The 27,180-nt window shown below is 44.9% G+C and overlaps 1 long non-coding RNA gene across 2 annotated transcripts; it reads right to left on the minus strand.

Moving 5' to 3' along the window:
* Nucleotides 1–1,232: 1,232 nt before the first annotated feature.
* LOC116451507 lies at nucleotides 1,233–27,122 on the minus strand. Of its 2 annotated transcripts, XR_004243218.1 has the most exons (4): nucleotides 22,059–27,122; nucleotides 8,201–8,299; nucleotides 3,661–5,069; nucleotides 1,233–1,784 (listed from the first exon to the last, which is right to left on the minus strand). It is a non-coding gene; the product is annotated as an uncharacterized LOC116451507 (long non-coding RNA). The 2 variants fall into 2 exon arrangements; XR_004243217.1 differs by lacking the exon at nucleotides 22,059–27,122 and having other exon boundaries at nucleotides 8,201–13,796.
* Between the last annotated feature and the right edge of the window lie 58 nt (nucleotides 27,123–27,180).

Below are 27,180 nucleotides of genomic sequence, written 5' to 3' on the forward strand. Positions count from 1 at the left end.
TTGGGATCACGTGCCCGTGATGTGTAACCACGATTCTATTTTCACCAGAACGCAGTCACAGAAGCCATCAGATTTCACCTGAGCCTTTAATGCCAATGCACGGAGCCGTGAGACCATAGCAGGGTTTGTCCCAGAGCTGTCAGAGAGGAGGCAGCACTGCCAGGGCCCCTTCCCAAGGCCTTGGGGGATCGGTTCTGCGGCTTTTAAGACCCAACTGAGCAGCACAAGTTCCAGTTTCCTTTAGGGATCCAAACTGAAACTTAACAGCAGCACAAATCCATAGGTGCCCGAGGTGGGGATGTGACTCACACACTTCCCACAAGGTCCTCACACCTCGCCATGCGACCTCAGGGGTAGGAACACCCCAAATCTGCAGCTCTCCAGGAGCCTCCATGGATTTCTGTAGCCTCCATGGATCCCTTTGCCTCCATGGATTACTCCTCAGGTGCTCAGCACTCCTGCAGCTCAGACCCTTTGGCTGAAATACTTTTTCGAGCTGAGCTCAAATGTAAACAGCAAACTGATAAAACACCTTCCTTGCAGCTGTACTTCCTGCTGTTTAAAAATGTGCGGAAAAGTAACAATTGCAAAGAAAAAAAACTGGAAAAAACCCTGTAAGAAATACAGGTATGAACCTTTCCTCCCTGTTGGCCACAATTAATAATTCCCATTATCTAAGCAGTGGTGAAATATTAAATTCAGAAATGTCAGCCAACATGACAAACATGTGAAATCTTTTTTTTTTCTTATGTAAATAATGGAAAAACCCAACTCAATCCCAAAGCAAGTTTGCAATTGCACATAATAGCTTTTCCACATAATAAACTGACTTATTGCTTAAACAGTTCTGATTTTTCTTAGGTCTTCCTTCAACTCATTTTGCGCCTCCCCAGCCAGTAGAGCCCCTCCTGCCCAGCACAGGACACCCACTGCTCCCCACTGTAGGTCTCTTTTCTGCAGTGGTGGATAGACTTCATTCTTTGTAAAGTGTTTTAACACCTTTATTTTCTTCTGTGGCTTTTTTTTTTCCACTTTCCAAAGACCTGGAAAATGTGTACTTGTGAAATATCATTATCAGTACTTCATTAATTCTTGCTCCATCATCTCTTTATTTCACTCTGTGCAACATTCTCAATTTCTTGCTATACTTATAGCCTAAAAATGCTCATTTTCAGTCTTCTTTGTGGTCCACATTGTCATTAACCACCCATGCTGCAAAGAAATAGACAACATTTTGTAGAAAAATAGTAATTTTATTAGTTTGAAAAGGTGTCATATAAAGTTTGTACTGGCTTTCATCTCATTTTCAAACAAATATGTCCTCAAGAATGAGCTTGGAGGTTTTAGCTGATGAGATATTATTTGCTATTATGCACAGAACTGAGAATCATTAACTGAGACTAATTCAGAAGGAATGCACATCCTTTTGTTCTTTGGTTAAGCACTGTTTCTACACTGTCTCATAAAGCCAAAATAACAGGATTATAAATTTTGATAAGAAAGGCTGAAAGCATTCTTCAAACTAAGGCTGGTTTTCCATTGTTTTCACTATTAAAAATCCTTACATTTGGGCCAGAGATAGAAAAAGGTAGAAGATATCTTTAAAAAATAGTTTTCACAAGGGTAAAAAATCTCTCTAACAATATAACAGGGTCCCAGCGCTTTCAGAGCACTGTCAGTGCTGTTTCCAAAGTCCTTGTCAAATCACATCCAGACCCCTGGGATCGGAGGCCCCTGTGCTGTGCAGAGCTTTGGCTACATCTCTCCAGCATGTTCTGAGTGACCTGGAAAAACAAACACCAAACGTTTGGTTAAAGGAGACCTGGCAGTGAGAGATGCCTCGCAAGAGGTGGTAAAAATAATAACTATCATGTATATTAAATGGAAAGAAAACCAGAGGAAGACTCACAAACAGAATCCACAGGTGCCCTCAAAAGCCAGTTCTACAACATAACAAGCATTTGTCGTGTCAGCATGGGCCAGCAATGTGTGAAACAGCGGAGAGCCAGCAGTGAAACCACTGCAACCAGAAGCTTTCCCATCCCATGTCCTTCCTCCCCACCCTCCAGCACACGGCTCCTTGGGATGTGCCATCGAGGCCAGCCCCCCCTGCCTCCCTCAGGACAAGTGTCAGAGTCCAGCCTGGCTTGGTGAAAGGTGGGACCAGACCCATCTGGCACAGAACAAACACACAAAACCCCCCCAGCAGTTCACCACCTGCAGGGGTGGGACATGAAGTCCGCTGGCACCACACCGGAGGCTGAAGGACAACCCACAGAGCCTGCACAACAGCCCAAACATGAACCACTCCCTTGGGCTATCCTCACCTGAAAGGAACAGTTTAACTGCCATTTATCACAACTCATCTGTTTATTTGGTCTAGTGGAAGGTGTTCCTGCCCATGGCAAAGCGGTTGGAACTGGATGATCTTTAAGGTCCCTTCCAACCCAAACCATTCTGTGATTCTCTTTAAAAAAAATCTAAACACCAAAACAATCCCAAACCCACACAGAAACAATTTAAAGCACCAGATGTGTCTGCACTTCTCATTTAGAGTTTTTCAAATGTTCTTTGTCTGTTGCCTCCATGCTCTTTGCTGTGATTGTGTCAGACTTGGCTGGCTCACAACAGCCAAGCTAATAAAGTCTCCCCAAGAACAGCTCCTGAGGGCTCCTTCTTGCACAGGACTGTGGGGATAGGTGCCTGCAAAACTGATGGGATCTCAGCAAAGGTCTCTTTGCCGGATCAGGGGCGATAATCCTGCCTGCCTCCACTGCACGGGGATGTCTGGCAGCACTGTGGTGAGCTAGGGCTTGCTTATGTGGAGGTACAGGATGCAATTAGCAATTTCTTCTTTATTCTATTAATATTTTTTTATGCTTGTGCTTATTTCCTTACTAATGGAAATTGATTTCTGCTCAATTTTAAACATTTGCAGTTAAAAGGAGCCTCCTGCTTTGCAGAATAACTCTGAGGGGTTCCAAACCCAGAGCTGAGAGCAGAGAGCAACCGTGCTAACTCACACTGCTTGGTGGGGCAGTGCTGGCCCTGAGGTCACCCCACGGCAGAAGGCAAATGGGACTGAGGATGAGGTGCTCCTTTGGCCCAATTGCCCCTCTCCCCTCCCACCTGCACCCTTCCCTCCCTGCCTGCACTTCCACAAAACTCTCTGAGAACTTCCACCCCACTGCCCACCTGAGTGCTCCGCAGCACTTCCAGGTGAAGACCCCTGTAAATGGTGGGAAGTTTGAGTCCAGCGTTTGCCAGATCCAGTCTTTGCTGGCAGCTGCAGCCATGGGAGCCTCTGGCCGAGCCCTTGGGAAAGGCGACCACGGGCAGCAGAGCTGGACTCCCGGGCCTTGGCTGGGTCATCCATGATCCCCATCCTGTCCTGCAGGTCTGCACTCCTCAGGATAAGGTAGCTCAGAGAAAATGCACGCTGATACATGTTTTTCTTGGAAAACAATGTTTTCTTAGGGATTTCAAGGCATCATGGAATCAGTAAGGTTGGAAAAGCCCTCTAAGATCACCAAGTCTGACTCCACATCTGCTGTCAGCCTGGCTCATCAGCTAGGTGGCCCTTAGGTCTCTGAAGTACTACAAGAGTAAAGGAAAGAGTATTAAAATGAGGTTTGGAAATTTAAACCCAGAGTTACTCACCTGCACCTGGAGAACTTTTGAGCAAGTGCTACATTGTCCTCTGGGAGAGCAGCAGGCAGACTCTGTCCCAGGCAGGATCTGTGCCAGTCAGACTCTGTCCCAGGCAGGTTCTCTCCCAGGCAGGCTCTGTCCCAGGCAGGTTCTCTCCCATTCAGGTTCTGTCCCAGTCAGGTTCTCTCCCAGGCAGGTTCTCTCCCATTCAGGTTCTCTCCCATTCAGGTTCTGTCCCAGTCAGTTTCTGTCCCAGTCAGGCTCTGTCCCAGTCAGACTCTGTCCCAGGCAGGTTCTCTCCCATTCAGATTCTCTCCCAGTCAGGTTCTGTCCCAGTCAGACTCTGTCCCAGGCAGGCTCTGTCCCAGTCAGGCTCTGTCCCAGGCAGGTTCTCTCCCAGGCAGGTTCTCTCCCAGGCAGGCTCTGTCCCAGGCAGGTTCTCTCCCATTCAGGTTCTCTCCCATTCAGGTTCTGTCCCAGTCAGGTTCTGTCCCAGTCAGGCTCTGTCCCAGTCAGACTCTGTCCCAGGCAGGTTCTCTCCCATTCAGGTTCTCTCCCAGTCAGGTTCTGTCCCAGTCAGACTCTGTCCCAGTCAGGCTCTGTCCCAGTCAGACTCTGTCCCAGGCAGGTTCTCTCCCAGTCAGGTTCTCTCCCAGGCAGGCTCTGTCCCAGGCAGGTTCTCTCCCATTCAGGTTCTCTCCCAGTCAGGTTCTCTCCCAGGCAGGCTCTGTCCCAGGCAGGTTCTCTCCCAGTCAGACTCTGTCCCAGGCAGGTTCTCTCCCAGGCAGGCTCTGTCCCAGTCAGGTTCTGTCCCAGTCAGACTCTGTCCCAGGCAGGCTCTGTCCCAGGCAGGTTCTCTCCCAGGCAGGTTCTCTCCCAGGCAGGCTCTGTCCCAGTCAGGTTCTCTCCCATTCAGGTTCTGTCCCATTCAGGCTCTGTCCCAGTCAGGCTCTCTCCCAGGCAGGCTCTGTCCCAGGCAGGTTCTCTCCCATTCAGGCTCTGTCCCAGGCAGGTTCTCTCCCAGGCAGGCTCTGTCCCAGGCAGGTTCTCTCCCATTCAGGTTCTCTCCCATTCAGGCTCTGTCCCAGGCAGGTTCTCTCCCAGTCAGACTCTGTCCCAGTCAGGTTCTCTCCCAGCCAGGCTCTGTCCCAGGCAGCTCCAGGCTCTCTCCCTGATCGGCACCGGCAGCAGCACCGTGGTACAGCAGGGCTGGGGTGCAGTGGGATCAGCAGTGGGGGTTGGTCCCTAACCAATCCCAGTGCACCCCAGAGAGGTGGCAGCAGCATCCCTGAGTACTTTTCCAGCCTTTTCAGAGTGGTGCCAGTCTGGGCTCTTCACTGGGGGCTCTTGAGAAGCTCAGCCATCTGCATCACTTCCTGCGTTTCTATTCCCATCATATTCCGGCAGAACTACGGACACTTAAAGCAGAACTTTTTATCACCTTACAAGAATGTTAGTTTAGCTTAGAAATATGGAACAGGAGGGGATTCTAGAGCTGCCCACCACCCTGCTACTACAGCCAAGCAAGGCAAATAACCCTGTTCAGTCTTTATTACATTGGCTGTGTCAGTCACAGCCTCATGGCCTTGGGCACAAACACATCCCTGGGATAGGCACTGATACAGACAATTATTCAGAGGAGAATGAACCATTCTGATGAACCTGTGCCCACGTACCTGGCAAGGTTCCTGGGCAGTCTGATTCCACTCTAGAGGAGTATTGCCTGTATTCCACAAATTTCAGGTGTGTAACAAGAGAACTTGTTAAAGGCAGGCTGAGAATCAGCTTTTAGTATGCAGAATTTAGTAGACTTCTGAAGTTAACGTAACTTGTAGGGTGTCATACAGACTGTCAGAAAGCACAAAAGTCTGGGATTTGTTTGCCAAATTTTTTAAAAAACCTTTAAAAGGTTTAAACAGATCCCAACTTAAACATACATGATTATCCTGTACCTATGCAAAAATATGGGATAATGAAAGAAAATGTAATAAAACTGTAACTCCAAGGCTAAGCCCTAACAACTCCACAGGATTATAGGGAGTGTTTGCTTTAGTGTCTCCTTGGCAACTTTCAGGCCCTCAGCACAGTTCCCCTGAAAATAGTAACACCCCGTGTCCCCATCTTTGCTGCCCACTGCAGCAGCACTGGGAGCAGAGGCAGCAGCTGATCACACAGCTGGGTCCTGAAACACTTAAACCACTCTGAACATGCCCTGGGAGCAGGCATGAAGGACACAGGACCTGCCTGCACCAAACACCAAACACCAAACACAGTGACCAACGCAGAATCCAGGATAGAGGAGGCCACAGCCCTGAGGCCTTGTCCAGTGTCCACAAGTTATTTTTAGAAAAGAGGCATTCCAAGAACTTCATTCAACCCCACAATGGAAAGCAATAACAGCATCCCCAAGGAACAGCATGGAATAACATCTCTGCCTCCCCTTCCTGGACTCAGCACCCCGTTACGTCTGTGTGCCAACACCACGGAGCTGTTCTGAGCCCTGGGGTTTCTAAACATCCCAGTCCACACTGACCTCCTGCTGTCTCAAAAGATTAGTGCTGTTTTAGGGTGGGCTGTATGATTCCTATTTCGGCATCATTAACCCTATTGGTGCAAGCACATATCAATCCCAATTTTTCTGAGCCCCCAAGTAAACACGATGCTTCCCCTTTGAAATGAATTATGGCCAAATAAGATCTCATTAAAACAAAAGAAGAAGAGAACAAGCAGTTCAACATGGTAACTGCAGGCTTGCTATTTCCCAGGAACTGTAGAGACAGAGACCCCATTTGAAATAAAGGAACCCATTCCCAATAAATAAATCAGCAGTGCACTGGAATGAGCCAAGCAGAGATGACTTTTACAGTTATATATAAGTACGTGTCCTACTTTTTCTGAACGTGAAATAAATAACCTTGATGCAAAAGGGGCAATGCAAATATTACAAATCCTATTCCCTGTTCTTCACCCTTCCAAAGGAAATACAAGACTTGTTCATAAGTAAAGGTACTTATACATATCCATGTCTGCTAAGCAAAACACATAATCATTAGAACGAGTCTAATTTCAGTAAAAAGAATATTCTGACAGCCACAAATTTATTCCTTATGATTTACAGCTCCATGGTTTTATCTTCAAGTGAAATATTTAATTTCTTCTTATATTGAAGCATCAAAACCATATAATTAATATGTAGTCAGGCTAATCCTTAAGCGCTATAAATCAGAAGCCTTATATAAACAAAAGTGTCGTCTTGAACAAGATTGGGAATGCACAAAACTACTTACATCCCACTTTTATAATGATGCAGTGACTCAGAGCAGATAGAAAATGATTAGTTTTCCTTCCAAAGTAGGAAATATTGCTTCCATCTGTAAAGTATAATATTGTGATGTCATAAAGTTTTCCTAAACACTGAATTTACCCTTATTCCCTCTCAATCATTTTAAAAGAACTGCTCTCTTTTATAGAGCTTGGATTTAAATCACAATAACACACCAAGAAGATGAATGACAGTGCTGTTGGATATGGCTAAAATTGGATCCTTCAGCACAGGTGAATGATGAGACAGCGCTTCTCCTCTTGATATATTTTCTTCTTCTATTAGTTTCCTTCCATGGCTGGGATTTCAGTTTGAATTTTAATGTATGCGGTTGCTGCTAATCTTAGTGTCTGATTTTTTTCCAGCGCCCTCTTATTGTATAGACAATTCATTCTCCAAAGCAGTAATACACTGAGGCTTGTGACTGCCCAGGAGATAAAGCAATTCAGAATAAAGTTAGAGCCAGCTCTGCAGAAAGGCACAGACAACAGGTCAATATCCTCAGAAACAACGCCTCGCCACACAAAAAATGCACACATTCAGATCAACGCACGGCATTCCCTCAGAGGGCTCCCACTGCAGACAGCAGCGTTGCTACTAAGTCACCAGGGAAACATGAGGGCCATTCCCAAATTCATAGCTTCAGATTTTATTGAAAGGGCAAACTGCAGCGTCTTTCCTGGTTTACAGAATCTGCCACAGATGCACACAACCCAAATTGCAATCAATGCCAGTAGTTCAGTGTAAGCACTCAGATAACGCCCGCCAAAGCCAGTTGTTCCGGGGAAACCATTCAGAGAAAGAAATTGGTTAACTATTTCTCTAGGAAGCAATTTTTCTGACGTGATTTTCACAGTGTTCTTGTTTCATCTTTCTGTCTAAAAGCCTGATGAGGTTGCATAACTTCTGCTTAATTCTGGGAATATGAAAACGAAGTTCATTAGAAAAAGGTAATTCTATCCTTGTATGATCCAAGGTTGGGTGTAAAAGTTGGGGTAAAAGTTTGAGAGGATTTTTCATCAAAGTAGAGCCATTCAACCTCTGTGAACTATCTGTAAGATACTCACATGGTGCATGAGCTGAAACCCACTCCTCATTCCTAATGTGAGCATAATGAGCCCAAGGACAGAGATGGGCAATTCGAAGGGCAGCAGGCAGCTCTGTGTAACTATTTTTACTATTTTGGTGTGTGAAGAGTGAATCTGGTGGAATCTGTTAAACACTCACTTTCTCATTGAGAAGTGTAAGTCCAAGCAGAGGTCTTGAAGCAGACAATTGGTTCCTGCAGTCTCCAAAGATGATGGTGTTCATTACGACTGACATCACCTGAAAGAAAATTCAGACAGTTTACATGAATATGGATGCTGTTTTTAAACTGTGTGATGTGCTGAAAAGGAAAAATGCATGAAACCTTTGCTAACCACGCTGAAATCACTGATGTTTCCTATATGAACATGGTATTACAGAAGTCATTCTTTGAAAAAAATATTTCCATAACCAAAACTACCCGGTGAAGAAAGTTAAAAAAATTAATGCCAAAGCTTGGCTCTAAAGCCAAAGCTGAAATACAACCAAATATGAACTGAGATTTTGAGCAGTGTTAATTTGAGGTACAGGATTTGATGTTCACTCTGGGATTTTCCCCGTTGTCACACTATTTCCAGAGAGCAACACACGTTCTGTACGAGTTTTAGACAAAACTCAGGCTGCTCTTCACGATTCTGGTTTTCCCATGTCCACCTTTCTCCGTGCATGACACTGCCAGGCACTGGAGAGGAGCACTCCCTATTTCAGCCAAGGCAATTGTGATTACAGCAAGAGGTCTTTAAATCTGTACCCTTTCCACCACAGTTATAAACCCAGCCTCAGAGTTTAGACATTTTACTTTACCTCTGTGACTTGCTTTACAGAACTCTATAGCAGGGATAAAGCCACTTCATCAGCTCTATAAAGCTCTGACATCTATCAGCTCACACAATTAGGTTCTGCTGGCACCTAAACAGAAGCTGCACAATTTACTTTGCCCATTGGCTGGCACACCCCTAGAGCCCCACAAAGCTCTGACTCTGAGCCCACTTCTTGTTCTGATCTACTCCTGTACCTCTGGTCTGTTGTCTAGCTGGGAAGGGTAAGACTTATTTTAGGCATTGGCACCATTCTTGTACAAAGAAATTACAAAATAACAATAGAATCCATTTAAAGATAAAATGCTCTAAGATATCCTTGAGATATGTTCGTCCCAAACGCCGAAGGCCACAACATATACAAACCTAAAAACGTTACTTAGAGATTAAACAGAGAGAAAATTTGTAAAATGTCACCAGTAAATAGTTTGACTCACGTTTATAAAATATCTACACCCTAAAACCAAACACAGAGGAAGTAGAAAATCATTAAATCCTTTCTTCTAGGCCAATGAGTAGCTGTGAGCGGGGTCTCCAGAGAGCTGCCACACTGCAAACTAGCCTGTAATAACTGACCAAGGCGAAGTCAAACAGCATGTTTCACTAAATGAAAAAGATGAATCCTAGCACTACAAATCACCTGGAACAGAGAGATCCACAAATCATTTCAGCATCCAGGTTAGGAACACACGGTCTAGTGTGGGAAAGGCCAATTCTTCACTCGACTTCACAGTTAGGTATCACACAAACTGTGTTCTGTTACTCACAGGGCAAAAACAGTTCCATGCTGCTTTGGAATCAAAGCAAACAATTCCAAACCTCTGCACGAGCACTAACAGGGGCTTGTTTTCCAAACATGAAGAATAATTGTGACTTCTTATAATTCATTCCTCCCTAGGTTTTCATCTTCATTGCTTGTAACAAGGCCAGCTGTTAGGACAGAAGCCTTTTTTTAAGTAATAAACCAAACTCACCCAAGCTGTGAATTTGTCTGAGCACCACAGCTCATGTACCCATATTTCTTAGAAAAAGTGCTAAGCACAAAGAGACTTCCAGTGTGATGCTTAACCTGAATGGGGCACGCTCAGGTCCCAACAGACCCAGAGGGAAAGCACCACCTCTTCAGACTTCAGCTTTATCAAACAACTCCTGAGATTGTCTTCAAGGTCTCTAGTTCAGAAGCTCTAAATTGAAAACAAACTAAAGTAAATACTTCTGGAAAGTTTTTGGCCTAAGTATGAAAGATGACCAAAATGTCCAAAATTCGCCTGGAAAGCACTTATCTGTCTCTATGAGTAAGGAGTACTGAGAGCACTGAAAAAAGCGAGGAATACAATAAAAACAAAGCCAACATGAAGCTATATATGTAATAGTAATTAATAACTATTAATTGTGTGGTTTGATATTGGCCAGCCAGGAAGGCAGTGGTGAAAGCCTCCCTTCTGCGCTGGGCTTTTTCTCTGACAAGATGCTACTGTCCAAAGTTTTCAATTCCACTTCTGACTCATAAGGAGCACGAACCCTCTCAGAAATCGCTGGCCATGCAGGGAATCACACTGCATCCCAGAGCAAGTGGGGACTCACCCCAGGCATGTGCATGGCTGTTTTCTCCATGGGCCAGTCCACTCCCCTTCTTTACAAAAGGAACTACTGACAGAAGAGGCAAGAACAAAGAACAGTTCTTCCAATAAATTAAGTCATCACAGCTTCTCCTCCCTTAGAGCCTTGGATGGAGGAGGAAAATGTTGGTGAAGACAATCTTCATTATGAAAATGTGTTCTCAAGGAAGCTGGAAGAGAAGCTGCCCTTTCGTTAAAAGGCTGCTTTGCATGCCAGGTTACAACATTTGCACCACTGCAAGTCCTGTAACTCGTTTCTCTTTCCCATATGTTGGGATGGATCTTTTCCTGTGCTGCAACTAATCGCATTTTAGCAAAAGGAACATTCCGTTAACACCAGAGAAAGCAGCATGTATATTCCTTTACAAAGGATTTAGAAGGGTCAGGAACATGCACAGATTTTAACAAAATTCTTGACTGGTAATAGCGCTCATTGTTTCCATTCAGATCTGAACAATTCACATTTTTTTCATTGTTTAGCATACAAAATTTGGTAGGTTTCTAAAGCTCCAGCTTCAGAGAGTCTGCTCTTAATTTAAGAACTGTGATTACTAATTTAAATGTCCTTTGGAATTCTTTGTTCTTTCATCATCAATTCTTCCTACATCAGTAAACGGATCATCATTTACTAATAACACTAGGAAGATTTAAATACTCAGAGATTATTAAATACTTTAAATTTTAATCTGTTGTTTTAAAATATTTATTTTACCAGAAAGCTTGACTTTCACATTGATATTTCCCATGTTCAAAGCAAAAATTTCCAGATGAAACACAAAACCCACAGCTTTTATTTATCTTGAAAGCAAGAATCAGCCCATTATTCCTGAACTAAAAATATTTAACTGTCAGAAACAGCACATCAGCTGAGACTTGTAATATATAAGAGGTTAAGAACCACATGCCTTTCCCCTGCATGATGAAATCACATTAGTCCAGCAAGGAATGTTATCAAGCTTCCAGAGCAGCACGGGAGGCTGGTGACACTGCAGCTCCCTTCCCTTCTGACTTTCCTATTTCCTTTCTTTCCCCTTCCCAACTCCCTCCCATCCTGCTGCCAATTTCCATGACATGTACAGGAAGAAGGGAGGAGGTGTGGAGGAGCAAGGAAGGGTGGGACAGAAGAGGCATGAGGCAGGAAAATGGGCAGTCCATGAGCCCAGGCAATGGATCCAGAGCCCTTCCCAAAGCCTTCCACGCTGCCCTCAGGCCAAGCCTGGCATTCCCACCCTATAGACCAGATTCCTCCAGATTCTGTTCAGAGTATCCAGCATTTCACCCTCTTTGTGCACACTGCCAGTATATATGTTTAAATAAATATTAGTAACTAAAATTTCATGACTCAACAGTTGAAGCTAAAACCTGTGAGCGACCCAGGCCTGTATCTCTGTTTGCTACAGTTCAACTGGCACTGTCCTTTTTGCTTCCTTTTAAGAGAATTAGGGTGTAAATGGCTGAGAAAACCCCAATCCTGGTGTCAGGACAAGGCATTTGGGAGACACACTGCACACCATGAACTAGTATATGGCAGCAGCTGATGGACTGAAGTATTATCCGAGTGTGTCTCTCACAGGCTATTCCCCTCAGTTTTACGTCCTGCTGGGACACTCCCATTCTTCCAGTGTCCAAAAGGGTGATGTGAAAAAGAAACAGCTACAGGCAATGGGGAGCTCTGCATTTCCCAGCACATCTTTAGAACTGGCCAAAGCGCTGAGTGTGGGAATCCACTTGAAGCAGGTCCAAGTCATGAGCCAGCAGAAATAGTCCTAAAATAAGAGTGTATGAACTTAGGTAAAACCTGACTTTGTATCTAAACAGAAACATAAGCACACCCTCAGAAGGACACCCTCAGGACATGTTTAGCCCCTGTCATGTGCACCAGAGCCATTGTGCTCTTCTAGTCCTTGTGTTAATAGCACAATGACACAGAGCAGTAGTGCAAAGAGGTCTTTCCAAAGCTGAGGCTTCCTCTCATCATGGCCTGCCCTCAGCCAGCAGTGAGCCGCCTTCCAGGCCTTTGACAGGATTACAAAGCAGAAGTTTGTGCTGCACCAGGGCATCCCCACAGCACAGCTGGACAGGGGCAGCAGCTACACCCTGCACACAAGCTGCCCACAGCACAGCTCTGCCCTGTGCTAGCAGGTTTTCAAACTGTAACTGTAGGATCTTTCCTCTGAAAGCCCATTCTAACATGACAGAATATGTTATTTTCAAATTGCACTTGCATCTGAATTTTTGCCATGAAGGACTATCACACTTAGGTCCAGTCTCACCCATCAGAACTGGGTCCATCTCTGCCAAGGGACACCATGCTCCTGGGGAAGCTGACATCCACCTGAGCCAGAGAAGTGATGCCAGCTGGCCACTGTAGACTCACCCATAGTAAAGCACTGAGTCTCACAGGGTGGAGCAGTTTTGCTTGGTCTAAGGGCTGGCTACATGAAATTCTGGAAGCAGAACAGTTAACAGCAGCAGTACTGACAACAACTGATGAGTGAAATCCCTCCCCCTTCTGCGGGGAGGAGGGGATATGTTTCATTAATTATTACCTTCCAGGGTGTGTTGACTTGCTTCTGTCTGTGCTGAATTTCATGTAAACCCTCTGTTGAATGTCACATACTCGTGCGCTGCCTGAAGTGCAAGATTTTGTATTTGGGTATCTGCTGTAGCTGACAGATGTTTACAAACTCGTGTATCTGCACAGCTTCTTCCTGCCTATCCATCTGTGCTCCCTGTTAGACAGCAAGTTATTCCACCTCAGGCTGGAATAATTTAAGATTGTGACATCAATCCTTAATCTGCATTTTTTAGCTGGTAGCATGCAGAGATTTTAAGTTACAGCCACTAGACTGTCATTTTATATTAATCTAAGCTGCTTATTTAAGATTCAGCCATTTCTAAACAAGTGGCTGTAAGTATATGATGCTACAGCTGCTTTTAAAGATGACAGAACTGTGATTAACTGGGACCTCTGGAATGCACAACCTGCCATAATTCGTAACACAAACTTCAGGATAGTCTGATGTACCAGAAGGCTGAGCTCTTTAAAAACCTTACCAAAAAATTAATATCCATTCCCCTCTGCTTTTAGCAGCACATAAAGAAGCAGATAGGTTCAGGGCTTTGTAACACAGGCTCATGTCTGAAGATCCTTAAGCATCTTTTACAGACCACACAGTGAGGGCCTCTCTCTGTCCTGTGCAGCTAGCACTCTTCTCTGAGAGATGACACAGGATGAAGTTGGTGTTTCCTGTAAGCACCTCTACCCAAATGACTCTTGGGAGTCATTTCTCTCCTCTTGGGAGGAGAGAACATCAATTTCACCTACACCAACAGCTTCCAGCAAGGGCTCAGGGTGGGCTCAGAGCGGGCTCAGGGTGGGTTCAGGGTGGGCTCAGGGTGGGTTCAGGGTGGGCTCAGCCCTGTGGACGCGTGCCATAGCAGAGCCAGAGGCTTCCCCCACACAGCAACAGTAACCAGTAGCAAAGAGACAATTAGAACTGGGCTAATTATTTTACCCATATTAATGGATAGGGAGATGATTAGAAGGTACAGGAGGCAGGGTGGGCTTTAAACCACCCCTTGAAGGAAATGAGACTGGGAGAAAGGCAGCAGCTTGGCTGTGATCACTGTGCCAGGATGGTCTGGAGGGCACAGTGACCCCTCCGCTGGCTGGAGCAGAGCACTGGAGCAGCACACAACTTTAAAAGCCTAAAATGAGTATTAATTACCCATTGCCTAACAGATTGCAAGCCTCTTCTGTTTTCAAACTGTTCATAAATTGATTCTAATTTCTTCTGTGGAACAATTAAAAGTGTTTTTGTTATCCTGATGAACTGAACTGTAACCAAAGCTTTTGCAAATAAACACAAGGACAGATGATAAAGCTGGTAATAAGCATATTGCTCCTGTGTCCTGAGCAGCCACCAACACCTGGCAGTGAATATCATCTTTCACAACAACAACAACAAAGGCTAAGAGCACACGGCTATTTCATGCAGTCATCAAAACAAAATGCACTGAATATTATATTTCATACTAAATACATTACCCTGGCAGTTTGACACTCAACATTTCAATAGATATTGCATCTCTCTAACATTCTGCCTGAATTTCTGCAGATGGACTTTTAAGTATCAATGGAAGATTACTTTACTTGTCACGCTAAAAAGATTTTAAAGAATGGTTGCACACACTTCATTTTTAATTTTTTCAATTTCTTTTTTTTTTTTAAAGGAAAACGACATATGAATTCAGAAACATGGTTCTTCTGAAAGGTCAAACCCTGTGTTGCTGCAGTCCTTTGTGTGTGGTGCTCTTCCAGCCACTCAAATCTCTGCTCTGATGTGCCCAGCAAAGCACTGGGAGGATTTGCTCAAGTTAAACTAAGCTTACCTAGAGAATGCTAGGCTAAGCTGAGAGAAAGTAACAGCATTCCCAAATCTCATCAATCCACTGTGACATTGGGGTTTTTTTTAAATGTATTTTGTCTTAAAACTGTGAAGGTTCCTGGAGACATGCAAATACACAAGAATCTCAATTCTCAGTAAAAAACTCCAAACAAGTAAACACCAAAGGAAGAAAACCCAGCTGGATGCCATGATTTCAGAAGACACCTTGAGCACACAAATGTCTCTCAGGATCACAAACAGACAAAACCAACAGCATTAGCCAAGGAAAAATGTGGATTTTGAAGTTCAGTTACAGAGTCCTGAAAATCATACATCTGCCAAGATTAAGTGGGACACATATCTAGCGTGTGCCAGTCACTCAGAATTTTGGGCAGAAACCAGCCCCTTCACCTGCCACATGCCTTTGCTCTGACTCCCAGTCAGAACGCCCAGGAACCGCCTCATCCAGCACTGGATCTCCAAACCAGCACCATCTCGGCTGCTGCCATCAGATCCAACAGCAATGAACATCCTTGTAAGCTGCTGCTATCCTAGAATTTTAAATTTACTTTTTTGTTTTTCCAAATGGGGGAGGGGGTTCGTTCACAGAGAGTGAGTTTCATCACTCACATGGCAAATCTGCCAGTAGCAGATCATAGAATGGATTGTTACCTTTCCCTATCCATTTTGTAAAGATATTGCTTTTTTTCCAGACTGCAAGCATCACTTCTAACTGAATTTTGAATTATAATGTGAACTTTACAAAATTATTGGTGCTATTCATATCACTAGTTAGATTCTATGGAACAGTGATATTTTTTGACCTTCCCCAAACCAACACCTCTTAGTGTTTTATATAACAGAACCAAGGCCAGCAGAAATTGAACATTTCCAAGTAAAGTATTACATTGCAGGGAGTAAACAAGGAATAAAACATTTTTATATTTCTCCCTAAACTTATTTGCTTTTTGAAAATATTTATGCAGCACAAAGACCTGAGTTTAGTGAGAAATACAGCCAGTTCCTCTTGTTTAATTGAAACATTTATGCTTTTTGTTCTGCTAGCAAAAAGCAATGAACAGTAATATTGCAAGATAAATACACAAGAAACTTATAGATATGATTGTAAAACAACATCATCCTAATGTTTCCACTTAATTACCCTGAAATGTATTCTATTTAATATTCATTACTCAAAAGCCAATTTAAAAGAGAATGAGGTGAAGGGACTTATTCAGAAAGACGGACTGTCATTCACTGCAATAGTTATCTAATATACAGAAGTTAATAAAGCAGATTAATCTACAAGTCCCTTTAAGCCATCACTGAGTTTAGAACAACTGCCTCTTTGACCCCTAACCCTCCCGCTGCGCACCAGTAGCAGGTGCCAGCTGCACTGAAATGATGGCTGAGGCGTTTTAAGGCAAAGTCTTTTCTTGCTTTGCTTCTGACCAGCAGCTGACCCTGTAGAAGCGATTGTTTCATGTGCTGGCCTAAAGGCTACACAAACCAGCAAGGGATAAACAAAAGCAGACACGGAGCAGCTGCCTCGCCCGGGGCCCTGCAGCGCCGACACCTCGCGCGGCGTGCGGGAGCTTTGTGCTCCTCCCCGGGCTGGTACAATGCGGGATCCTGGGCGGAACGAAACTTCTCCCCAGCCCAAAACTGCTGGTGCGAACTAGAGCACAGCTTGGATGATTAAGAGGGGATTCCCAATTTGATTTAGCGCCATTATTAAGACCGTGAAATCTTCAGATACATCACTAATGATGATGTATTTTAACATTAAAAGTCTTAAAATTAAATTACTCAATTCACATGATAACGAATCACAATGAGGCTTTAAACAAAGCAGAATTAGAAAAGACACTAAGCTCATTAATTTTTTTTATTTCTTAATTGACAGCACATGTAGTGATAACTATACATTTAGCAATATACTTGAGACTGGGATTGCTGCCACTTTTATACATGAACAGTAAGAAGCATGTATGAAAGAGAAGTAACCGTAGTTTTCATTAAGATAACACAGCTCTGACATAGTTATTTTGCTGATGCAAATTACACAACCACAAAAACAATCAGAGTAATGATTAAATGCAGTTATGTACATGGGAGACTACTAGTGCAAATGTTAACATATTTAAATGGGTTCCTTCATTAAAAAGATTATATATGATATTAAACCATCAATCAAATTGAAACACTAGAGTCTAAACGTATTGTCACTGGTTAAAATAAATGACTTTGAGACTGAATTTTGGCTCACTCAATATGGTGCCTTTTCTGTTGCTTAGCCACCCAAATCTCTGCTGGCTTGGCTACAGCTGGTATATCTCCATCCCTTTCAATTAATACAGAAAGTTATGGTAGTATTGGATAACATTTTTAAATTGGGCTAAAAGGCTGAAACAGATGTCCCAGGGAAAATCCCTCTCACTATTGTATCAAAACTTTCAAGCCTCGAGCCAGCAAGAGCTGAGCACCCTCATCCTGATTCAACTGAGCTTTTAAACACATTTGATCTTAAGCACAGGAACAATCACACCTGTGGGTTTGATCTGCTCTTAAAATGAGGTATATGCTCACATATATGAGTAAGGGTCTTAGGTACTCAATATCTTGCACAAGTACCCTCTGCCAGTGCCATTTAGATTTCTTTGTGATGTGCTTATATGCAAGTGCTGCTGCCTGGGCCATGAAGCATGTTATAAACACAGCTCCACTGCAGGTTTTTATTTCCATTACTGTGCATAACTCCACACTAGCTGTATATGGCACTGAGGTTTATCTGAAAAACAAAAATGTCACTTATTTTACTATATAAAAGGGAAAAAAGAAAAGTTGCAATTTATAATACTTTCTTATTGTAGTAATGCCACTTGATTTTTCATTGCAACTGGCACCTATGCTTCCTGGTTTCCACTTGCCAGGCAGTGCAAGTTGTGCTGCTTCCCTTAGTGCCTCCCGTCACTGGGTGCAGTCCTTGGTCACACTCTGCCCCACTGGGCAGCCCAGGCAAGTTCCCCCAGGACGTCACACCACACTCTCTCCTCCTGCCTGGCGCTTTCCACCCCATCCTGGCTCCTGACTCCTGGCTCTGGTCTCTGTTCACCCACGCACCTTCTCACCCACCTGCTGCGACACTCCTTTCCCAGAGGTCCCTCTCCAGCCCTTGTATTCCACCAGATTCTCCTTTGGCAGGGGATGCTGGCTCTTCCCATGGCCCTGCTGATGGTCCCCTCCTCCAGCACTGCCCCCTGAAATGCTGAAGCCTCGAAAGGCTCAGCTCGGGCACAGCCTCATCCTACAGACACCCAGCCCCAAAGCCCCTCTCTGCCAGTACTGGCCCCTGCTGTGGCCCACCCGGGCTGAGGCGTGGAGTGGCCCTGCTGGCAGCCAGGGGCCAGGGGAATCCAAACACCACTACAGTGTTCAGTCTCATCGAAAACTCAGCTCATTCTTGTCCACGTGATTGTTCTGAAAATGATGCACAGCAAATAATCACTGAGCACTGTCCTCCCTCACTTGGCCTCCCTGTACTTTACATCCCTGGCCAAGAAACACCCAGGAAAGCAAGTGAACACTGGAATGCCACTGAAATCCTGTTTCTATTCAGCCAACCAACCATTTATGCCCTCTGCACCCAGCACAGAATCATTTCAAAGATGGCTGTGCAAGCAAGAATTCTTTACCTATCATGCCTGACTCTTACGAACATGTGCTAGAACTGCAGGTGAAAGATGCTACAAAACTCATTGATTTTTGTAAAGAACTAGTAGGAATAGTATTTTACTACACCGAATTTGAGCTAACAGCCTAATGTGTACAGTTCAGCAAGATCAGCATTACCAGAAGATAAAGGTAACTTCTTAAGACCAAAAATTACACTCTCATTTATAAAGTGAAGCAGCAGAGACTTCAATTCTCAATCCCAGAATAACAGCAAAGTAGGAGCCTTTTAAAATTATTTATCAAAGTGCTTAGAACAGAACTGCAATAGTTGAGTGCAGTAAACTCAATACTGTGTTCTACTCATAAATCTCGAATTACTTCACACGTTAATTCGGTGTGGCTGTAAGATCGCCTCACCAAGTGGCTGTCTGCAGATGGAGCTCAGGCTGCTCGCCCGGGGCTACGAGCCCGGACACGGCAAAACCCGGCCAGAGCCAACAGCCACTGCCGAGCTTCCCAAGGATGCCGAAACTTGCTCCTGAGCAATTACGGAGCTGTTTCACTTCCATGTTCTCTATTGCTCCTCTCTGTACAGTCACGGCAACCCATTAAAGCCCCGAGCTGCTGCGGGGCCAAGGTAGGAAAGGGCGGTGATGCCACAGCTCCGCCGCTCGGGGCCGGGGCCGTGAGCGCCCCAGGCGCAGTCACACCGCGCTGTTCGCGGCGGCCGCACCGAGACCGCCCCGCTGGGCAGTGCGGGGGCAGCGGCGCGGGCCGGGGTGGTGATGATGCTGCTGATGGTGCTGATGGTGCTGATGGTGCTGATGGTGCTGATGCTGATGATGCTGATGATGCTGATGCCGCTGCTGCGGACGCGCGGAGCGGTGACAGCGGGACACCCGCAGTCGCGGCCGGGCGGGAGGGAGGGCGGCTGTTCCTGCTGCGGGAGGGCCCCGGCTCCGCGGAGCCGCCCCGGCCCGGCCCGCACCTACCGCCCGCCGCCTTCTCCTCCTGCGCGGCGGCCGCTCGGGCCCGGTCCCCGGCCCCCCGGCCTTTCCGGGCTGTTCCGTGCGGGGCCGTGCGAGGCCTTTCCGGGCCGTTCCGTGCCGGGCCGTTTCGGGCCGTTCCGGGCCGTTCCACTCCGGGCCGTGCGGAGCCGCTCGGGGCCGTGCGGGGCCGCTCCGTGCCGGGCGGGCGGAGCCGCTGCCCCGCCTCGGGGCGCTGGGCGGGCGCGGGGCCGGCGCTGTCCGAGCCCCCCCGCCCGGCCCGGGGCACACGCGGCGCTGCGGGGCCGAGCGGGGCCGGGTCATTGTCCGGCTGCTGCCGGAGCCCCCACGGCAGCCCCGGCTCCGACTGGGAGCGCGGCAGCGGCGCAGGTATCGAGCTGCCGCACCTCCAAACCGGGGCACAATTTGCCACCAGGCCCCAGGTTTTCAGCGCCGTTAAGCGTCTGTGACCCAGTCCTTAACGGGGTTACACATTACTGAGCCCAGATGTCCTGAAAACTGAAACCGCTGGTTAGGAAGCAGCAATCTTGTTCATTAGCTTCCATGATAGTCAAATCGTCTATAAACCCAGTGTTTAATGGCCAGCCAATGAATAATCAATGTCTCACTTTTCATCCGAGTGTGAAAGTGAGAATAATCTAATACGCCGTCCCCCCGGTAGCACACCAGGCCCTGGGTTCCGTTTCTATTCAGGGCTGATTTATAACCCAATGGAAACCTGATGTAAACATATGATCAATGAGTCCCATCATTGCTAATAATAACCCCCAACCGGCACACTCCCTCATCTCCAAAGCCATCCCTTTAGGCTATTAGTTTCGTCCAGCTAATCCTCTCCACTATTCCTGCCTGCTGCTTTTACCTTGGCCATCCGTTCAGTCCGGCAGACTCAGAAGTAATTTTATACGCAGCAGAGAGCGGGTGGAATTGATTTTTCTCTCAGTGCTCAGTTCCCATCTGAATAATTATCAATTTTACTGCCTCATAAAGGGAAGAGTCAAAATTTCAAATCAATTCAAAAGAGCTTCTGAGACTACAGAAACTGTGCATGAGAATAAAGGTCAAAGTTGTCAGTGACCTCGGGAGATGATGTCAGATATTAGTACCCTGAATAGTTGACATCAAAGGCACTCAATATGATATGACTAGTGCTAATGCAAATCATATTTATGCTGACTGCTGGAGACCAGCCATTAATATTTAAAAGAGTATGTGAAAGCCTGCATTCAAAATAAATATAACGTATTCCGCAGAATCTGAAGTTAATAAAGACAGATCGCTGGCTAGTCATACACTGTAAAATGAAAGATTACTGCGTATTAACAGACAAAGTATTACATCAGGATTGCCACAAATGGAGGGCAGCCCAGAGCCCAGCCTGCTGCTCTGCCCCTTCAATCACCACACATGTGGTACAGCGTGGAGCAATCCAACAGCCCCAAACTCTGGCTGCTGCTTCCAGGAAACCCCTGTCAGGCATGTAAAGCATAAGAACCTGTAATATGACAAGGGAATCATCCTATTCTGGTAATGATGTCAATAATAAACACCATTAATATTCTTGGAATATAGTGCCAGGATTATATTAGCTACCATTAGCTCCTTTTCACCTTCAATTAGAACAGCAAGCAAATGCCAACAGCAACTGGTGACTGTATGCCAGGATTTTTACAAATGACACCTACCTAGCAGGGGAACACAAATGACCACACTCGTCATTTGCATGTAGTTAATTTCTGGTTTTGTTAAAAGCCTCCTGACCTGTGAAACACACCTCCTTAGGTGCCAACTCTGCATTAGGAATCCAGAGATTCTTGTAAATAAGCATTTTCAAATAGTTTAATGAGATTTTAAGGGCATGTGGCATGGAGCAAATGCGGAGGTCTGTAGCTATGATCATCTTGGTCTCCCTGTAATACACTTGGGCTGTGAAAACCTGAGGGAGCTCAGAAGGGGCAATCTCTCCTAAGCACTACAGTGGTCACTTCCTTTTCAGAAGCATGAGATTTAATTTCTATTGTATTTACCTTTAATAGAAAAAAAATCCCTCTGAGTCATCTACTGCAAAATAAAATATTCAAGCTTGACAGCATACAGACATTCAATTTACACATTTCATTACCAAAATGTGTGGTTCAGTGCCAGAATTTGTTCTTCTTGCTCCTAAAATACTTTAGAGTCTTTCCTTCCCATTTGTCTATAGAAATGTATTGATGATCTCTCACACATCTTTTTATAAGCAAAAATGAAACACCCAGTTGTAAGGTGCTGTGCAGCCAAGTACAGAGCCTACACTGCTCAGAATGACAAAAAATACCTTCAATCCTTGGTTGTCATGAGAACACGGCTGGAGCTACTCAGGGTTGCATCCCAGCATAGGGAGATTTGTCCTGTCACTAAATAGCCAACGCTAGCTGGTGTTAAGTACCCCAAAACTCAGGAGAATTCATAAATATAATAATATCCCATAGAAAAGACTGTGAATTCACCTGCTGTAGAATTTCTGGGTTCTGCTGCGTGAAATGGAGTGATTTCTGTCCATCCTGTGAAATGTGTCTGCCTCTGAGAGTCTTCTTGTCTTCTTTAGCAAGGTGCCTGAAGAAGTAGGTAACAATGTAGTCTAAACTAGCACAGCAGCTGGAGGAGACAATTTAATCCATGTAAAAAATGAAACAATTTGGTAATTGTTTCCATAAAAAATAACTAATAATGACATTTTACAGTACTTAGAGAGCTCGAACTTTAATCTCTTTGACATTAGTCTAGGTGATAAATCAACCACTCTGGTTTTGACACAGGGGCTGACCAGCTTTGAAGACTGCTTTTACTGAGGCACCTTTGCTGTTGGGGAACTGGTTATTCGTGTTATACCATGTCATGGTATATCCATGTTAAGGATCCTGTAACTCCAGCGAGCCTCATTCACAACTGTAGGAACACCGTGGTCCCTCTGGGAAGTGCAGGATGAGGGCTGACATTTTACTGGTGTTCAGTTCCACATTCAGAAGACTGCAGATTCCTGGAAACCAAGATTCTGGTTTGATCTGCTTACTGAGAAGACAAGGTTAAACCCAATAGAGCTGTTTTCCAGGTTGTTCTCAAGAAGGGTTTCCCAGTGTTTCTCTGCCCCAAGGAGCTTACAATCCACATCAGGAGCCAAACACTGAACAAGGACCATTAAAGGCAGTAAAAAGGTCATCACAAAACAGCCCATTAGTCAGTTCACTTACCAACTAGTAATTAAAGTGGGCTGAAGTATAATAAATACATTAAAAGCAGAGTCCTGGCCTGTGGTTCTCATGCACGCTTCCCTCACCTTGCTCTGGCAAACAGTGGGGCACCTTCCCCTATCCAGCTGCCACCTCCTTGTCCTGGCACCCAGGGAACTCCCTGGGCACCTGGGCACGGACCCTGTGCTGCCTCCCAGCTCCCACCCTGTGCCCTCTCATTGAACAGCTGCCACCTCCATCCCCACAGCCACTGAGGCTCCTCGTGCGGGGAGCGGCCGAACCTGCTGGGCGCAAGGCCCTGGTACTCTCTGCAATTCCAAACATCACACCCAAATGAGTGGAGTGCTCAGGACTCCATCCTGTTGCCACTGGCTTCAGCAAGAACTTCTCTAGGCCTTTTATAGTTCACAGTATTTATTTTAGATGGGCCACTGGAGTAAGGGATGTGGGGGTTGCAAAAGGAATTAAACTGTTAAAATGCTCATTCTAAGGGAAAAGGGATTAGAAGGATCCAATTAAATGTACCTTGAATTCTTTAAACTATGCTAATTTGGAGGCCTGCCAACCTTGCAGTGTTCATTTAAACACATCCCTCTAGACACTGGAGTATTTTGATCTGTGTCTATTTAACTCCTTAAGCTCTCTGCTGACACTATTAACCCTTCACCATCTAAATCCTAACTGCATCTTGCTAAGGGTGTTTTGGAGGAAACACTAAAGGGACATTTACAGCCAGAGAAGAAGTGGTCTCCTAAGGCTTGATCTTCCAAAGCAACCAGCTGACTCAGCAGCAGGAGCTGGGAGCAACCTAACAGCTCACAGAAATGAGCTGGAGCATCTCAACTCTATCTCCACGGGACCCATGAGCTTCTGAGGGCTGAACTCAACAGGGCAAGAGGGTAGGACATTGCTGGAACAGAGCTGAGTTCAAAGCTGTGAGTGTTGCCAAAGCCAAGGCCGCAGAAACTGGCACTGTTGTATTCTCAACCAAAACAGTCCTGCATATAAACTAGAAATGCAATTCATGGTGGAATTGAATCACCATCAATAACAACAAGTGAGAGATTTGAAAATACATATTTCATAGGAGGGCTCTGCTGTATTTCCTAACCAGTGCTTAACTCTATTTCTTTTTAAATTGAATAACACAAAGTAAATCACTATCATCACTTTACAAAACAGCAGTAGTTCTAAACATGCTGATACTGTACAAGTAGGTATTTTACATTCGACAGTAAGTGATTTTAGCAGGACAGCAGACAGGTCTACGCTATCATTTGCTCATGAGAATCTGATATGAGTGTTAAGAGCTACTTAAATTTGCCCATAACTATATATCAAATGTGCTCCCTTATGCTCATTTTTCCTTTTGATTGCAGACAGGGAGTGTCAAGCAAACTCCCTTGAATGACTCTTTTGGGCATGTGGAACCCTGTGCTTTGCAGAACAGTGTTCTCACTAAATCTTAGTGAGACAAGCCAACCAAATAAATTGAACAAACAGGAGCAACAAGGAGCTACCAGCTCTAGGCTATGGACAGATAAATGGGTGAGAAGATGGAATAAGGACAGAATTATAAAGGAAACAGAGAAAAAATCTTGGTATAATCTGGAAAAATGCAGTCAAACCACGTTTCTCACTTCTGGTCCACTCAGCTCCATCCCCTGTGTACGAATCGTTCGGATCACGAAGCAAGCAGGTCGTGGTTACACAAACACCACCCCCAGCTCCGGGTGTGTCAGCAGGGACCAGCAGCACTTCAGCAGCTTTGCCAGGCAAACTGAGCTCTCTGCACCTCCCTGATGGCCAGGTGGGGGCTGGGGACGGGCAAAGGACACAGAGGGCAACTGTGGCACCAGTCACCAGCTACTTGGGGTTCTCCTTTGCTAGCAGGTGTTCATTTCAGATTTGGGGCTACCCTTACCTGCACTCCTCTGTAATCTGTGTGGTTTTGCCTCATGTCTGCAATCCCAATCAACATGCAAGTTGAGCATGGACCTTAGAATGGGTTATGTTATTTTAGAAGAGCCAACAAGACCCCCAGAAGACTTGAGGGTGCCTTTTGGTCTCAGCAATATGACAACCACCTGCTGGAGGGAAATTGTTTTTCAGCAGTTTAATGACATTGCTGCATCTCTGCAAATTGAAAGATTTTGGTTTGGTTTTCACATAAAGGCAAGGAGAGGCAGTTAAGTGGTATTTCCTTTGTCCATCAACTGCTTGTAGTTCAATACTGGCATTATTCGCCTTTGAGACTAACCCTGGAAAGTAAATGGATTTAACAATTTAACATCTAAATTAGGCAGCAAGACAGAAAAAATGTTTTACTTTTTCCTCAATGAATAGCATCCTACACTATTAATCATATGAGAATTAGAAAAGCTGTGAGATTAGTGACAAAATGCCAGTAAGGCTGCCTTAAAAGGCTCTGATCACTGAGTCAGCTGTAAAAAGCCAGGTAAACACTTTGGAAGGGAACTACTGGAGTGTTTATCCTCCCAATAAAAGCTCAGGTGAGGGCTTCCATTACAGCCGATTTGCAGTGAGGTGCCTCAGAAGGGATACATATTCCTTATAAAGTGGGCAATCAAGAAAGGTCTTTACTCAGCAACAGAATGAACATGCCTCAGGAAAAAGAATTTGGGGAATGTTTGTCCTACAGCTGACAATGAGAGTCTCACAGATTTCACATACATAAAGAGAATAGAGAAAAATGTCATATACTTTTTTCTGTAAAAGACAAGTGATCTCCTGGTATTTAATTTTTAAAATAAAAAGACAGCTATTTAATTTTTATAAACATTTCTGAAAATGACCTGTATGTTCTAATCAGTTTAAAACACAATTCCCTCTCATATGGCTTATAGCCCTGAGCCCTACTATTCTGAGATGTTCTTGTGGCACTGATACAATTCAGTGACAAAGGCAATGCTTGGATCTGCTCACAAGGATGTATGTGACCAAATGACACAGAGGAAATAAATTTATATTTTACTGTCTGATAATTGGCAATGTCCCAAATACCAACATTTTAAACAGGATAAAACATTTAGGAGAATGACTTAGGGAAACACAGTGACAGGTGAGACTCTTGAGATGATTAAAATCAAATTAACATCAATAGCTATAAAATGTCCACTACTTCTTCTGGACATATCATTACAGGAGTATGGAAAACAACATTTCTTTAATACAAATGAGGAATTTAATGGCTGACTTGAATATCAATTCTTGATACGTGATATTAAGGAAAAATACTCACTTTGTCACTGCAACATGGAAATGGAAACCAAAAGAAGCCTTTTTCAGCTGACTAATCATGGGAAGTAAGCACAGGCGTGTGGACACAACTGAAACATGTTTGGGGAGCTAGCAAGAAAACAAGTGAAAAAGATCAGTAGGATCCTAAAGATGGAGGCAGAAACCAAATGGGAACATCCTCCATCCAACCTCCTGTCAAAACCAGGGTCAGCACCAGACGGGTTCCTCAGGACTTCTTCCAGTGTCAAGGAATATCTCCAAGGATGGAGATTCCACACTCTGTTTTGGACTTGTATGTTTGTGTTTATTTTTGGTGCTTTAGGACATGGAGATGAACTGAAGGAGAGCATTGGATAAGCAAATCTAGGGCTTATGAAAAAAAGTGAGCTGTTAATATATTTATTGATACTTTTCTCAGCAAAATATCAGGAATTCTATGGAATAGAAGTTTTCTAAGATGTTCCTAAAAAATCAATAGTTTTTCATAATTAAGCTCCCACATGCCTAAACCACAAAAGTTTGAAGCTAAAACTTTTAGTTTTAGGTAGGAGTTTCTTACTCCTCCTACCTGCCTTGAGTGAGAGATCAACACTTTTTGAGAGGGAAAAATAAACAGAACACCTGAGAGCTGAAGCTTATTTCGCTCTTACATTTTCTTCTCTCTCTTTTACATTAGTTCAGTTTGCATTTCAAAGAGGTTGTTAAAGTAAACATGGTATGCTAGTGAATGATACAAAATGAACAAAACCAGCCTCTCACACGGAAGAGATGTGGAGGATAACAGAGCCCAGGACTAGGGCTTGCTGACCTGGCCACGGTCAGGTTCAGTGCAGTATTCCCAGCTCAGCCCAGCGACAGGCAGGACCAGCCCACGGGCAGGAACCACCGTGCCATCCTCACGTGTGACTCCAAATATCCGGGAGATGGATTTCGTTATGTAACAGAATGGCCCGAATGCTCTCCATGCTGCTCTCAGCCCTTCACTGCCCATTTCCTCTCGGTGGCTCCCTCCTGCAGCTCAAAGCGCTGGATGTGTTCAGGGCAGCGAGCGCTCCCGGAGCCCCGGTGCCTCCCTGCCCTCCCTGTCCTCCTGCCTCCCTGCCCTCCTGCCTCCCTGCCC

Source organism: Corvus moneduloides, chromosome 15 (assembly GCF_009650955.1).
Source record: "Corvus moneduloides isolate bCorMon1 chromosome 15, bCorMon1.pri, whole genome shotgun sequence".
NCBI classification, from domain to species: Eukaryota; Metazoa; Chordata; class Aves; order Passeriformes; family Corvidae; genus Corvus; species Corvus moneduloides.